Source organism: Bidens hawaiensis, unplaced genomic scaffold, assembly GCF_021521415.1.
Source record: "Bidens hawaiensis isolate Kalapana, Puna unplaced genomic scaffold, B.hawaiensis_p1.1 tig00029300_1, whole genome shotgun sequence".
Classification (NCBI taxonomy): Eukaryota; Viridiplantae; Streptophyta; class Magnoliopsida; order Asterales; family Asteraceae; genus Bidens; species Bidens hawaiensis.
Genome location: NW_027494834.1, coordinates 149,511 through 166,071, shown reverse-complemented (window position 1 = coordinate 166,071; position 16,561 = coordinate 149,511).

Sequence of the window (16,561 nt, the reverse complement as noted above, 5' to 3'; positions counted from 1 at the left end):
CAAAAACAGTGCCAATTATGTATGTTGAATGCATTAATTAATATGTTTATATGTAACATACGTCACTTATTTGACTTGCCGACATTTGCGGCAACATTCCTTCGAGAAGTCTAAACCTGGCCTCAAATGCTAACTGTTCCTTCTCACGGCTTGCTAGCATAGCATTCGTGGATTCAAGTAGAGACGTCAACTTGTTCACCACTTCATCTCTCTGCACCACCTTATACTCAAGTTGGGCAATCCGTTCCTTAAAACGAGCCTTTTACCTGACTCACACCCCAATATTTACCTGCTGTCAATCCGTACCCAATCCCTTTTTAAAAACCCACCATTCTCTTTGCCAAGCACTAAGGTGACGGCATTTGTGCACGGTTCAAGTGTCAGGGCTCCGGAGGCGATCTGCTCCTCATGCTGAACCTGCAAGAAAACAAATGTCAAATTGCCGATTCCTTACAAGCATAAAACGTCAGATTTCATGAACTACTGTAAGTAAATAAACACTTTGTAAACGATTAGGTTAAAATATGTTATATATTTGTTCAAACGAGTGTATTACGCTTGTAACACGCTTATGTACAAAAACATATATAAATATTCTAATACGCTAATAACACGCTTATGTACAAAATCAGTTATTGAATAATTGATGGTTTTTGATTAATTGGAAACAAGAATCAAAGTCTATTACGCTTGTAACACGCTTATGTACAAAAAAATATATAAGTATTCTAATACGCTAGTAACACGCTTATGTACAAAATCAGTTATTGATTAATTGATGTTTTTTGATTAATTGGAAACAAGAATCGAAGTCAATTACGCTTGTAACACGCTTATGTACAACAACTCCTTTCTAAAACCTCATATATATATATATATATATATATATATATTTTGTTTTCAATAAAAACTCCTTTTTCACCCCCATGAACACTAAAATAAAACACTTAAAAAAACCACAACATCCAGTAATAGAAGCAATCGATCTCCATGGAAGAAATCTCATCGCGGACTACAACATCCAGTAACAGAAGCAATCGATCTCAGGTTTATTGTTTTTGTGGTCAATAAGTCATCTTAAGAACATCAAGGACCACCAAAATCCAAGTCGGAGGTTCTACAATTGTGCATCTCAGGTTAGTGAAATTGCAAATAAAGTTGGAATTCATCCCGTCTTTATGTTGATTGTTGACCCTAAGCTCTATATTTTTTTTAACTTAGGGCAAAAAATGTGATTCCTATCTTGATAAGGGCAAATAAATCATTAGAGGATCAACTTGCAAGGAGTGTAGCTTCACGGATTGAATCTGAAAAAATAGTGAAGAAATTGTATTTTATTTGCTTCTTGTTGTTTTTAGGGCTTTTAATTAGTTTTGTAATCAGAGTAAAAAGCTAAGAAACTTTGTTATGATCTCAGACCAGCTATTATGATGTATTTTTATGTTTCTGGGCTGATTTAAAGGCCTTTTAATGAGTAGTTTAGTGTTTAAGTGTTTTCAAAATGGGATATTTGACCGTACATAGTGTATTTATTTCATTAAAAAGGTTAATATAAAAATTTAATAAAAATATGTTCCTACTGAGTTTCGAACCCGTGATATTTGCAATCTATGTTTAATCACAAGCGCCTCAACCGTTTGAGCTACACCCTGAGAACATAACAGAACCTCTTCTAATATTTATATAACGAAATTTCGATGTTTAAAATTTTCATTTTTACCCTCCAATTAATCGAGCTATCTTCTTATGGAAGATAAAATCAATTATTGAACCAAATAAAATCTCACAATCTCACCAAACCCTAATAAATGATCTGCTAGTGTATTTATTGAACTCTCATCAATTAATTACTATGGCTACTCAATCCTACCAAACAGCTTCATTAATCTCAGGTGAGTACCAAATATTTTTACTTTTAGTGTCATACATAATAAAATGTCAGTTACATTTATTAACGTTAATTAGTATATATATATATATATATATATATATATATATATCATTGATGACATAATTAATAAAAAAATTATTGGAAGATGGATAAGTCTTGGATGCCAGTAGGCGAAAGGTGCAGTAAAGCATATAAAGATGGTGTTAAGGCATTTCTAGATTTTGCAGTTCGTAATTGCAAGGAGACATCACCACTAATTTCTATTTCATGTCCATGTGTTCGGTGTGTGAACCACGTATCTCTTAGTGTAGACGATATAGAACATGACTTGTACAGGTTTGGAATTGATAAGAATTATACTACTTGGATAAAACATGGAGAAGCCGACGCCAACATTCCAACTAATGTTAATAATACTGGGTTTGCCTGCACCAGCATTCCAAATAATTATGATAATAATACTAGGTTTTTTGACACCAAAATTCCAACAGATGCCTGTGAAACTGTAGAAATGGTAAATGCTACAAAAGACAATTTCAAAGGAGACAAGAAGTATCAACAGTTTCTACAACTACTTGTTGACGCTGAGAAGCCCCTGTATAAAGGATGTCCTGACTTCACCAAGTTGTCTGCATTAGTACAACTATTCAAATTGAAGAGCAAGCACAGGGTATCTCATAAGTTCTTTGATAAACTTCTGAAATTGTTGAAAAAGATGCTACCTGCAGATAACGTAATGGTAAATAATACGTATAAGGGCAAAAGGATGATGAAGGCAATGGGCTCAGGATACGAAAAGATACATGTGTGTATCAATGACTGCATTATTTACTATAAGGATTACAAGGATTTGGAAGCATGTCCAGTTTGTAACAAGTCAAGATGGAAGGTGGATGAGAAGACTAACAAAACTTACATAAACGCGCCCGCTAAGGTACTGTGATACTTTCCCATTATTCCATGATTCAAGCGTCTCTTTCAATCAAAGACCTCAGTAGAGAATTTAACATGGCATGCCGCGAGTACCAATAAACCCGGTGTTTTACGCCACCCATCAGATTCACCAGCATGGAAAGCCATAGATGACAGGTACTCCGATACCATCGGAAGCGATCCAAGAAATCTTCGTCTAGGGATTTGCACTGATGGGGTCGACGTACATAGAGGCAACAGAAACCACAGTGTCTGGCTTGTTTTAGCAGTCATTTACAACCTTCCACCTTGGATGTGTATGAAAAGAAAGTTCATCAAGCTTTCCTTATTAATATCCGGAGTGCTAGAAAACAATATTGATGTGTTTTTACAGCCTTTAATTAACGATCTAGCATCTTTATTTGAGGTTGGGGAGCCAACATATGATGCATATAAACAAGAAATGTTTACACTACGTGCAGTTGTGTTATGGACGATTAATGATTACCCTGCTCTTGGTACACTATGTGGTTGCCCTTACAGTGGATTCAAAGGTTGTGTAGTGTGTCGGGGCGACACTCAGTGTGTTCGACTTTATCACACAAAGAAGCAGAGTTATGATGCCCACAAAAGGTATTTATCACATGACCACCCTTTCAGAAAACAAACAAAGACGTTCAACGGAAAAGAAGAGATGAGAACCGCTAAAGAGCCTATGATAGGAGAAGAGATATACGACGAGGTCAAAAACATTAACAATGAATGGGGAAAGGCATCTGAATCCCTATGTGGGAGTAAGAGAAAAAGGGATAACACAACGCCGCAACCATATTGGAAGAAGTTCAACATATGGTACCAACGGCTCAGCTATTGGAAGTATTTACCTATCCAACATTGTATTGATTTGATGCAAAGAATGTGGCAGAAAGTATTGTCGGGACGTTGCTGAACATTCGCGGTAGGACAAAAAAAGGATTGGCAGCTAGAAAGGATTTGGATTTTTTAGGGATTAAAAAGGAGTTGCAACCGAAAGCAAAAGGCAACAATACAGAACTGTCTGCAGCATGCTTCACATTATCAACACAAGAAAAACACATGTTTTTTGAAACATTGTATAAAATGAAGGCTCCACTAGGGTATTGTTCTAACTTTTCTAGTTTGGTGAATCTTATAGAAAGGAAGGTACAAGGCCTTAAATCACATGATTATCACATGCTTATGCAACAAACTCTGCCCCTTGCAATACAGTCCATCATGCCGTAACCAATGAGAAATGCTATAATCAGGTTTTGTTTTTTTTTTTCAAGCAATTTGTAGCAAAGAAATCATTATAGAAGAGCTTGATAAGATACAGGAAGAGCAAATAGTTACATTGTGCCTGCTGGAGAAGTACTTTCCTCCATCATTTTTTGATGTCATGGTTCACTTAACCGTGCACCTTGTCAGAGAGATAAAATTTGTGGGCCACCATGCTTTCGTTGGATGTATCCCTTTGAAAGGTGTATGAAAGTTATCAAAGGGCATGTGCGAAACAAAACTTATCCAGAATGGTGCATTGCTGAGGAGAACATTGCGAAAGAAACAATCGAGTTTCTCAGCGAATACCAAAAAAACATCAAGAGTACTGCTGGTATTCCACATGATAAGCATGATGATAATGGGGAGACAATTTCTGTCACAGGCGCTAAATCAGTTGAAGTTTCTCCTGATCTCTTCAAGAGAGTACATATTATACTCCTAATTGCAGACAACACAAGACCTCTTTGAAAAACCAAATGCCTGGTAAACGACAAGCATTGCTGCAGAAGGAGCATACTTTAAAGTTTGATGACTGGTTACGCGACAAGGTAGATCAATTTATTAATTCTTCTATAATTTTTAAAAATCTTTTATAGTTTCTGCAATGTAGGTGAATCTAATCCTTGTAATGAAATTCAGGTTGAAAGAGAGCTAGCGGGCTCCCCAGGTTCTATATCGGAAACCGTAAAGTGGATTGCACATGGAGCACACCGCAACGTATACAAATACCACTCATACGACATTAACGGGTTTGTGTTTCGTACAAAATCTCATGATGATAGAGTTTACCTGTAATGATTCCGGCAAATTCAGGTATACCCTAGCCGGAATATACTATTTACGTGTTATTTAATGCCGAATATATGAATTATAATGTGTCTATACGAGTATATAAGATTCACAGTACGAATTATACTCGAATGTATAAGCTAGTCGTATTGGAATTACGATTAACCTATGAACGGTTATTGAAACCCGAACGAATCGGGGATTACATTATATAAGAAATATATGATGTTTAGTAATGTTTACGAAGTATTAAATCTTCGGGATGAGTGAATTATAGCACAGAAAAAGGATTTCGATTTAATGGTACGTCGGTACGTTAAACGAAACCTTTAATATCAAACCAAGCAAGAGACGATCGATCAAGCCGAAAAAGATGCACAATTACCGACAATATGATGTGTTGAGTCAATAAACGTCATGGTTTAAGTTTTTAAAGTTTTTAAATCAGTTTTATATAAATTTCATTTTTAAGCCGAAAAACGACTGTTTTGACCTCGTTTTGAGCGGAATTAAACGTTTAACCGAAAAACGAACTGAACCAGATTATCCACAACATTATCCGGATTACACAATCCGAATGTGTGGCTATGGTTGGAGATGTGGGTCCCCCCACAAACATAACATGGACCGATCGGTCCATGCTACACACACATACACATTCATTTTCTTTTTTTCTTCAATCCTACTCCCAAAATCCTCTCAACCCCTTTACACATCCATCCAAAACCCAAGTTTTTAAGCAAGAACACAAGGTAAAAACCGAGTTGTAATCGTGTTTATCTTCTTTTCTTGGTTCATTTACAAGGAAATGAGGTTTCAAATGAAAAATGGGTGAAAACCCGAGATGAAACCGATTTTTGCATGATCCAGTGATGTATACAAGTTATACAAGGGATCTTGGTCCAAGAAAGGAGTTAAAAGAGTCAAAAACGAATTTTTACGGTCAAAATCTTTGTTTTGATGTTTTAATCGAAACCATGAAAGAAATGGCTTGATTGTTGGTATAACTTGCTTGGTGTGGTGTTGTTGTGCTTGTAGGTGTTGTATCTAGTGGCTAGCAAAGGCTAGAAACCAAGATCTTTGCGATCTAACGCTAGAAAACACAAGGTAGTTCGGTTTTCGTATGATTTAGATAATTTGGACAGATTGTGATAGACCTAGAGTTGGGTCACGAAATTTCACAGAGATGATCTAAACATGAAAATATGAGATCTGTGAATTTTTGGTATTTTTTGGATAAAGGATGAATATTTGGTGAATTTAATGCTCGGTTTTGGCCAAAAATGGTGAAAAATAGCTAAACATCATGAAAAATTCTGGAAAATTTAAGATAAGCTTTATATAACATATAAAAGTCACACACAAAATTTCAGGTTCATTGGAGAAGTCTAAGTAGGCTTTTCGGTAAAACGAGTTCTAGGGATTTCTAGCTCGGTTTTGGTAAAAATGGCATGAAAAATGAGTTTTTGGTTCTGGAAAAATTACAGGGAACTATTTGGGTGACAGGGGTCATCCCAGAAAAATTTGGGATTTTTTGAAGGTCGTTTGGTATTTTCGACATATTTGGTGTTTAAATGACGTTTAAAAACGGTTAAATAAATTTTAGATATAAAAATTAATTCTGGAAAAATTTTATAAAATCCCTTACTGTCAAAATATGGTTTGTACAAAATTTCAAGGTCCGAGACTAAACGGATATTTATTTGTGCTAAATAGAACTTAAAAACAAACTTTTAAAGCTTAAAACTAGTAAACTGGCGAAGTTCGCCTAAGCGAGCTGACTGGTGTTTGAGAACCTTAAAAATGGATGATTTTTATGAAACTAAGTTAATCAAGTAAAAATAAATCATCCGAAAATAATTCGGATGATTTGGGTCATTTTACCCGATTTAACCGTTTCCGGTGTATTAAAGGCGGAAACGGGCCCCGCGGCCAAACGGGGTGTCTAACCGAGCTCTAATTTCACCACTTTAATAAAAATATCAATAACAACTATTTTCGGGTCGTGTGTGGTCAAACTCATTTTTGAAAACATAAAGACGGATAACCGTGCTAGGCACGCAAAACGAGAAAACAAACTAATGGTAGTTTTGACTAAGGAACTCTAAGTGATATCACAATCTAAGTCCTGAGAAGTGTATCGGGGTTAACATGGTCCCCGGATCGTGTACGGTACTGGGTTAACAGTGTCCCCGGACGTACCGGTTAACACGAATTTAAGTTATATTGATAGAAATTGTGTAGTAACGATTTGGGGATCGTATTACAGATCTGTACCAGTAGCCGTGCACCGTAGTACATCTTTGCTCACAAGAAGGTGAGTTTTCACGAGCCCCTTTTACTGAACTGTTTTAAATATTTTCCCGGGGCGGAAAGCATGTTTTTATCAAAGTGTTTAAGTACATGCCGATCGCATGGAAATAAATGCATTTATTTAATGTTTATTGTACGGGAATCGTACGGTAATGTATTAAGATGGTAATTGTCTGAGTTGTTAATCTTGTAAGGCCCGAAACAGTGTTCTGGGTTAACCGTGCCCCCAGAGGTTATCAAATGTGTTTCTGGGTTAACCGTGTCCCCAGAGGTTATTAAATGTGTTTCTGGGTTAACCGTGTCCCCAGAGGTTATTAAATGTGTTGCTGGGTTAACAGTGTTCCCAGAAGTTATTAGAGGAGTTTCTGGGTTAATAGGGGTTTCATATGTGAGCTCAGCATAATTTCATCGTAATATATGATTTTTATACTGATTTGACATGGTTTATTTAAACTAGTGAAACTCACCAACTATTCGTAGTTGACCCGTTTCTTTACATGCTTTCTAGGTACCCCCAAACTGGAGTAAGTGCTATATGCTTGTTGATGCGTGTTTTGTGGAAGCATAGGGATCATTTTGAATTATATATGTTAATGTAATGTTGGTAAAACACATGTGTTAACACCTAGACGGTAATGGAACAATGTAATACGTTTAAATTAATGTAGTGGTGTTTTCTTTATAAGCAATGCTGTTGATATCAGATGTGTCTGTTGCATCCCGTGTACGTTTCCGCTGCGGTTACGGGGTGTTACAGAACTTGGTATCAGAGCCATTGGTTATAAAGAATTAGGATGTCTTTAAAAGATACCTAAAATATAACCAGTAGTTCAAGTATTATAGGATCTGAATATCAACTAATAATTTATTGTGACGAGATCGGGATGAACTTGGATGGACAAGTGGGTTATTATGGTCCGGAACATAATAACAGACTTGTCTGCACGAGGGAATTCAGGGAAAGTCACGGGGGACTTTAATAGGTAAAATTGGCAACATACGTGCAAATATGTGATAATACTGTTATGTGGTCAAGATGTATAAGTAAGTGTGTATTAATTTGATTACGATTTACACTATGGAAAGAACTATATGTTTGTTAACTTGTGTGCAGGTTAGAATGTCAAGAACACCTAGTGCATCGATGGAGGAGGACCCGGAGGAGGTCAGCTCCGGGAACTCTGGGAGCCTCCCCGTATCATCCAGCTCTGAGCCTAGCGAGGCTAGTGCTAGGAGCTCTAGCCAGTCCGCCCCTGCCAGGATTGCTAGATCTCCTACCCCACCCGCACCACAGGCCGTCCCTGCACCCCCCGGATTCGGACCCCGCCTCACGGCGCGGATCAGTATCCCACATGTCCGACCTACCTCGCCCCCACCCAGACCTGCTACCCGCAGGGGCGAGTCCTCCCGTTCTCAGCCCGAGCCTGCGACTCCACCTGTGTGGGGTCTTCCTAGACAGGAACGGGACGCGGCGGCCTGGCTCCGAGTGCTCACCGAACAGGTGAATGAGCACTCCGCCGCCCTGATGGTGGGAGTCCAGAGGAGGATGTACTTGGGGGATTGCATACTGGACCATCAGTATGCGATTGCCCAGCTGAAGAGGGAGTGCTCATACTCCCAATGGATGCTCGGCCGGATGGAGATGCGGGTTCGGGTTATGATGGCTGTGTTGGTGGTGTTGGTGGCGATATTTGTGGGGTTGGTTTACCACCGTGTTTAGTTGTGTTGGGATGGGAATAGACAGGGACCGCTTTTTGATACTTTGTGTAAGCAGTTAGTGGTGATGCTAACATGGAGTGAATCTTGTTTAGTTATAATACAACCACTGGCCCATAGGGGGGGTCTCTTTTGGGGCATATCAGTATAGATACTTTTGGGTATCATTCAAGCACTGACCCGTTGCGGGTTATGTCGAGATGATGCCGACATAGGCCCTACGTATGAAAACTTAACTAATGTAATAGTGACAGGAAAGTAATATGAACGGATGTTTGTGTAACATGTACTAACGTTTATTAATGAATGGAATGTTTGTTGTGTTTTATGATTGGAACTTGTATTGATTATATATATTTTCTTGATGTTATGTAGAATGGCACCAAAACGTTCAGCCCAATTGTCGGAAGTGGACGTGAGCCGTCTGATTGCTCGCCAGTTGGAGGCGGCGATACCGGATATAGTATCGCGCATCGCCGCCAGTATTAACAATTCGACCAATCCAACCCCTCCGAGCAATCAAACGACCACCAATAATAACGGGGAACAAAATGCTAATCCTCCACAAAACGATAACACGATTCCGAGTAATGACGCACCGCCTACGGTGGTCGCTACAGACAGTAATGGCCCTATACCTACTGTAGAGACGAACCGTACTGAAACGATTCCTGCATCCAGGGGATGTTCGATCAAAGACTTTATGTTGTGCAAACCTCTAGAGTTTAGCGGGTCTGAAGGACCAAATGGGTTAGTTAAATGGATCGAGAAAATAGAATCCGTTGTGAACATCAGCAACTGCCCCGAGGATTGTGTCGTTAAGTACGCCACCTGCACACTCACGGACCATGCCTTGACATGGTGGAACACCATAGTGCAGACTCGCGGTCAGGCGACGACAAACCGCATGACCTGGACAGAGCTCAAGGCTCTTGTATTGGAACATTTCTGCCCGAGAAACGAATTGCAGAAATAAGAAAATGAATTGTGGAATCTGGAGATGCAGGGGGCGGACCACTTGGGTTATACGAACCGGTTTAATGAGTTGGCGCGATTGGTACCATGGATGGTCACCCCAGAGTCGAAGAGGGTGGAGCGTTATATTTGGGGACTAACTCCAGTAGTAAGGAGTATAGTCAATTCTGGAGGACACCAGACGTATGAGGGTGCGGTGACACAAGCTGGTATCGTCACGTATGATTTCGTAAGAAGCGGGTCACTGAAGGTGACGGGAGAATCCGCTGGGGGAAAGCGGAGTACGCATGACCATAGGAGCCGGGAAAAACAGCAAAGTAAACGTGCTAGGCCCACTGCCCAGAACTACGCCATGACTAGTTCGGGCGGAAGGCAGGAACCGCAGATAAGGATGTTTTTCAGGTGTGGGAAATGCGGTTACCAACATGGTGGCGAGTGCAGGGTGGTAGTGTGCCATCGGTGTGGCAGGGAAGGTCACTACGCACCGAGATGTAGGACAAACCTGAACACTCTGAACCGACAACCGCAACCTATCCGTGCGCAGCCAATTAGGAACCAACCAACCCAACAGCAAAACCCGCAAGGAAGTCAAATGGTGACCACTAGCCGTGCTTGCTTTGAGTGCGGCGGCACAGATCACTTCAAGAAAAACTGTCCGAAGCTGAACCAGGGAGGGAATGGGAGGCAAACTGTGGGCCAGGCATCGTCGTCCAATCCGGCGCGAGGCCGAGCATTCGTGATGGGGGCGAACGAGGCACGCCAGGACCCCAGCGTAGTGACAGGTACATTCCTCGTCTCTGATCATTACGCTTCTGTATTATTTGATACAGGCGCCGATAGAAGTTTTGTCTCCGTTAGATTCCTGTCGATAGCAAACCTTCCTATTGGTGAAACCATAGAACCTTACACCGTAGAAGTCGCTAACGGTAAAACCATGATAGTTAATCAGATAGTTCGGAATTGCTCTTTTATTCTGAACGAACAATCCTTTCTGATTGACTTGTTACCGGTAGAATTGGGTAGTTTTGACGTGATAGCGGGAATGGATTGGTTAGCACGTAACAGGGTAGAAATAAACTGTGAAAAGAAAATCGTCAAGATCCGGGTGTCGGATGACGAAGAGGTATTAGTGCAGGGTGAGAAGTCGGGCAATATGATACCGTTTATATCCCACCTCAAGGTGTTAAAATATATACGCCAGGGATGCGTGGCGTATCTAGCGAGCTTGACGGCCACGGATCCTGAGGAAAAACGGGTGGACGATATCCCCGTGGTACGCGAATTTCCACAAGTTTTCCCAGAGGAACTTCCTGGATTACCGCCAACCCGACAGGTCGAATTCAGAATCGATCTGTTACCTCAAGCTGGCCCTGTTGCTAAGGCACCATACCGACTTGCACCATCTGAGATGCAAGAATTATCCAACCAGTTGCAAGAATTGTTGGATAAAGGATTTATTCGTCCTAGTTATTCCCCGTGGGGTGCACCGGTACTATTCGTGAAAAAGAAGGACGGGAGCCTTAGAATGTGCATTGATTACATGGAGTTGAACAAGTTGACAATCAAAAATAGGTATCCTCTCCCCCGAATCGATGATCTGTTCGACCAACTACAAGGTGCGAGCTACTTCTCAAAAATAGATCTTAGATCGGGATACCATCAGGTTAGAATTCAGGAGGAGGATATCCCAAAAACCGCATTCCGGACTGGCTACGGCCATTACGAGTTCTTAGTTATGCCTTTCGGGCTAACAAATGCGCCAGCAGTATTCATGGATCTCATGAATCGAGTCTGTAAACCCTACCTCGATAAATTCGTCATCGTGTTCATTGACGATATTTTGATATACTCAAAGAGTAAAGTAGAGCATGAGCAACACTTGAGATTAATTTTAGAGCTTCTAAATCAGGAGAAGTTGTTTGCAAAATTCTCCAAGTGTAACTTCTGGTTACAAGAAGTGCAATTCCTTGGTCACGTTATAAACCATCAAGGAATACACGTTGATCCAAGTAAGGTTGAAGCAGTTAAGAATTGGCAAGCACCTAAATCGCCAAAGGAAATCCGCCAATTCTTAGGCTTAGCTGGATATTATCGTCGATTTATAGAGAACTTTTCCAGCATCGCCCAACCTTTAACCCTTCTGACCCAAAAAGATCGAAAGTATGAATGGGGTGAAGAGCAGGAAACGGCGTTTCAAACGCTAAAACAAAGATTGTGCCAAGCGCCGATCTTAAGTCTCCCCGACGGAGACGATGGTTTTGTCGTGTATTGTGACGCATCCCGGAAAGGGTTAGGATGCGTGTTGATGCAAAATAATAAGGTTATAGCCTATGCTTCTCGTCAGTTAAAAATACACGAGAAAAATTACACTACTCATGACTTAGAACTGGGAGCAGTTATCTTCGCACTTAAAATCTGGAGACATTATCTCTACGGTACAAAGTGCACCATCTTCACCGATCATAAAAGTTTGCAACACATATTCGATCAGAAAGAACTGAATATGAGGCAACGAAGATGGGTCGAGTTGTTAAGCGACTATGACTGTGACATCCGTTATCACCCCGGCAAGGCTAACGTCGTAGCCGATGCCTTGAGTAGGAAGGATCGGGTTAAGCCATTGCGAGTGCGAGCGCTGGGGATGATAGTCCAGTCGAACCTTTCGGATTTGATTCGAGTCGCTCAACGCGAGGCGTTGAAAGAGGAACAATTGGAAAAAGAGGGACTTTACGGTAACGAGAAGAATTTCGAACAGCGCGTGGACGAAATTCTCTATTTCAAAAATCGGATTTGGATCCCGACCCTCCATGACCTTCGTGAATTAATCATGAACGAAGCGCATAAATCGAAATATTCCATACATCCGGGATCGGATAAGATGTACCAGGATGTGAAGGAGTTCTACTGGTGGCCGGGTATGAAAAAGGAAATAGCCACATACGTCGGCAAGTGTACGACGTGTGCGAGGGTTAAGGCGGAGCACCAGAAACCTTCGGGAATGTTACAACAACCGGAAATTCCGGAATGGAAGTGGGAGCAGATCACGATGGATTTTGTGACACATCTCCCCAAGACGTCCCGTGGACATGATGCAATTTGGGTAATCGTGGATCGATTAACCAAATCGGCACATTTTATTCCGATTAGAAATAATTATAACACTGAGAGACTTGCGCAGATTTATATAAATGAAATTGTGTCTCGTCATGGTATACCCATCTCGATCATCTCCGATCGGGATAACCATTTCACCTCCAAACTTTGGCAAGCTGTCCAAGAAGCGCTGGGAACGCGTATTGATCTAAGCACAGCTTACCACTCTCAGACCGACGGTCAGTCTGAGAGGACCATCCAAACCCTGGAGGATTTGCTTCGTGCATGCGTACTGAATTTTAAAGGAAATTGGGATCAACATCTCCCACTCGTTGAATTTTCCTATAATAACAGTTATCATAGCAGTATAAAGGCAGCGCCTTACGAAGCATTGTATGGTCGGAAGTGCCGATCACCACTCTGCTGGACTGAAGTGGGCGACACACAGGTTATTAGATCAGATCTGGTCCAGGAAACGACCAGCAAAATTCTTGAAATTAAGAACAATCTGAAGGCCGCACGGGATCGGCAGAAGAGTTATGCCGATACCCGTAGAAAACCGTTATCATTTGAGAAAGGTGATAAAGTGTATTTGAAAGTATCACCTTGGAAAGGAGTAGTCAGATTTGGAAAGGCGGGGAAGTTAGCCCCTAGATACATTGGACCATTCGACATTACTGCAAAAATCGGTCCCGTAGCATACCGATTAGAACTGCCTGATGAACTGAGTGCAGTTCACAATGTGTTTCACGTGTCGAACTTGAAAAGGTGTCTGTCGAATGAGACATCGGCGTTACCCTTAGAGGGTGTCCAAATAAGTGAGAAACTCAACATTGTAGAGGAACCCATAGAAATAGTGGATGGGAAAATCAAGCAACTTAGACACAATAAGATCTCGTTGGTAAAAGTTAGATGGAACTCGCAACGAGGTCCAGAATATACGTGGGAACGAAAGGACGAATTTCGGAAGAAATACCCCCACCTATTTCCGCAAAAGGAAGTAGTTGATGCGTAAAATTTCGAGGACGAAATTTTTGTAACGGGGGGAGAATGTAATGATTCCGGCAAATTCAGGTATACCCTAGCCGGAATATACTATTTACGTGTTATTTAATGCCGAATATATGAATTATAATGTGTCTATACGAGTATATAAGATTCACAGTACGAATTATACTCGAATGTATAAGCTAGTCGTATTGGAATTACGATTAACCTATGAACGGTTATTGAAACCCGAACGAATCGGGGATTACATTATATAAGAAATATATGATGTTTAGTAAGGTTTACGAAGTATTAAATCTTCGGGATGAGTGAATTATAGCACAGAAAAAGGATTTCGATTTAATGGTACGTCGGTACGTTAAACGAAACCTTTAATATCAAACCAAGCAAGAGACGATCGATCAAGCCGAAAAAGATGCACAATTACCGACAATATGATGTGTTGAGTCAATAAACGTCATGGTTTAAGTTTTTAAAGTTTTTAAATCAGTTTTATATAAATTTCATTTTTAAGCCGAAAAAACGACCGTTTTGACCTCGTTTTGAGCGGAATTAAACGTTTAACCGAAAAACGAACTGAACCAGATTATCCACAACATTATCCGGATTACACAATCCGAATGTGTGGCTATGGTTGGAGATGTGGGTCCCCCCACAAACATAACATGGACCGATCGATCCATGCTACACACACATACACATTCATTTTCTTTTTTTCTTCAATCCTACTCCCAAAATCCTCTCAACCCCTTTACACATCCATCCAAAACCCAAGTTTTTAAGCAAGAACACAAGGTAAAAACCGAGTTGTAATCGTGTTTATCTTCTTTTCTTGGTTCATTTACAAGGAAATGAGGTTTCAAATGAAAAATGGGTGAAAACCCGAGATGAAACCGATTCTTGCATGATCCAGTGATGTATACACGCTATACAAGGGATCTTGGTCCAAGAAAGGAGTTAAAAGAGTCAAAAACGAATTTTTACGGTCAAAATCTTTGTTTTGATGTTTTAATCGAAACCATGAAAGAAATGGCTTGATTGTGGGTATAACTTGCTTGGTGTGGTGTTGTTGTGCTTGTAGGTGTTGTATATAGTGGCTAGCAAAGGCTAGAAACCAAGATCTTTGCGATCTAACGCTAGAAAACACAAGGTAGTTCGGTTTTCGTATGATTTAGATAATTTGGACAGATTGTGATAGACCTAGAGTTGGGTCACGAAATTTCACAGAGATGATCTAAACATGAAAATATGAGATCTGTGAATTTTTGGTAATTTTTGGATAAAGGATGAATATTTGGTGAATTTAATGCTCGGTTTTGGCCAAAAATGGTGAAAAATAGCTAAACATCATGAAAAATTCTGGAAAATTTAAGATAAGCTTTCTATAACATATAAAAGTCACACACAAAATTTCAGGTTCATTGGAGAAGTCTAAGTAGGCTTTTCGGTAAAACGAGTTCTAGGGATTTCTAGCTCGGTTTTGGAAAAAATGGCATGAAAAATGAGTTTTTGGTTCTGGAAAAATTACAGGGAACTATTTGGGTGACAGGGGTCATCCCAGAAAAATTTGGGATTTTTCGAAGGTCGTTTGGTATTTTCGACATATTTGGTGTTTAAATGACGTTTAAAAACGGTTAAATAAATTTTAGATATAAAAATTAATTCTGGAAAAATTTTATAAAATCCCTTACTGTCAAAATATGGTTTGTACAAAATTTCAAGGTCCGAGACTAAACGGATATTTATTTGTGCTAAATGGAACTTAAAAACAAACTTTTAAAGCTTAAAACTAGTAAACCGGCGAAGTTCGCCTAAGCGAGCTGACTGGTGTTTGAGAACCTTAAAAATGGATGATTTTTATGAAACTAAGTTAATCAAGTAAAAATAAATCATCCGAAAATAATTCGGATGATTTGGGTAATTTTACCCGATTTAACCGTTTCCGGTGTATTAAAGGCGGAAACGGGCCCCGCGGCCAAACGGGGTGTCTAACCGAGCTCTAATTTCACCACTTTAATGAAAATATCAATAAAAACTATTTTCGGGTCGTGTGTGGTCAAACTCATTTTTGAAAACATAAAGACGGATAACCGTGCCAGGCACGCAAAACGAGAAAACAAACTAATGGTAGTTTTGACTAAGGAACTCTAAGTGATATCACAATCTAAGTCTTGAGAAGTGTATCGGGGTTAACATGGTCCCGGATCGTGTACGGTACTGGGTTAACAGTGTCCCCGGACGTACCGGTTAACACGAATTTAAGTTATATTGATAGAAATTGTGTAGTAACGATTTGGGGATCGTATTACAGATCTGTACCAGTAGCCGTGCACCGTAGTACATCTTTGCTCACAAGAAGGTGAGTTTTCACGAGCCCCTTTTACTGAACTGTTTTAAATATTTTCCCGGGGCGGAAAGCATGTTTTTATCAAAGTGTTTAAGTACATGCCGATCGCATGGAAATAAATGCATTATTTAATGTTTATTGTACGGGAATCGTACGGTAATGTATTAAGATGGTAATTGTCTGAGTTGTTAATCTTGTAAGGCCCGAAACAGTGTTCT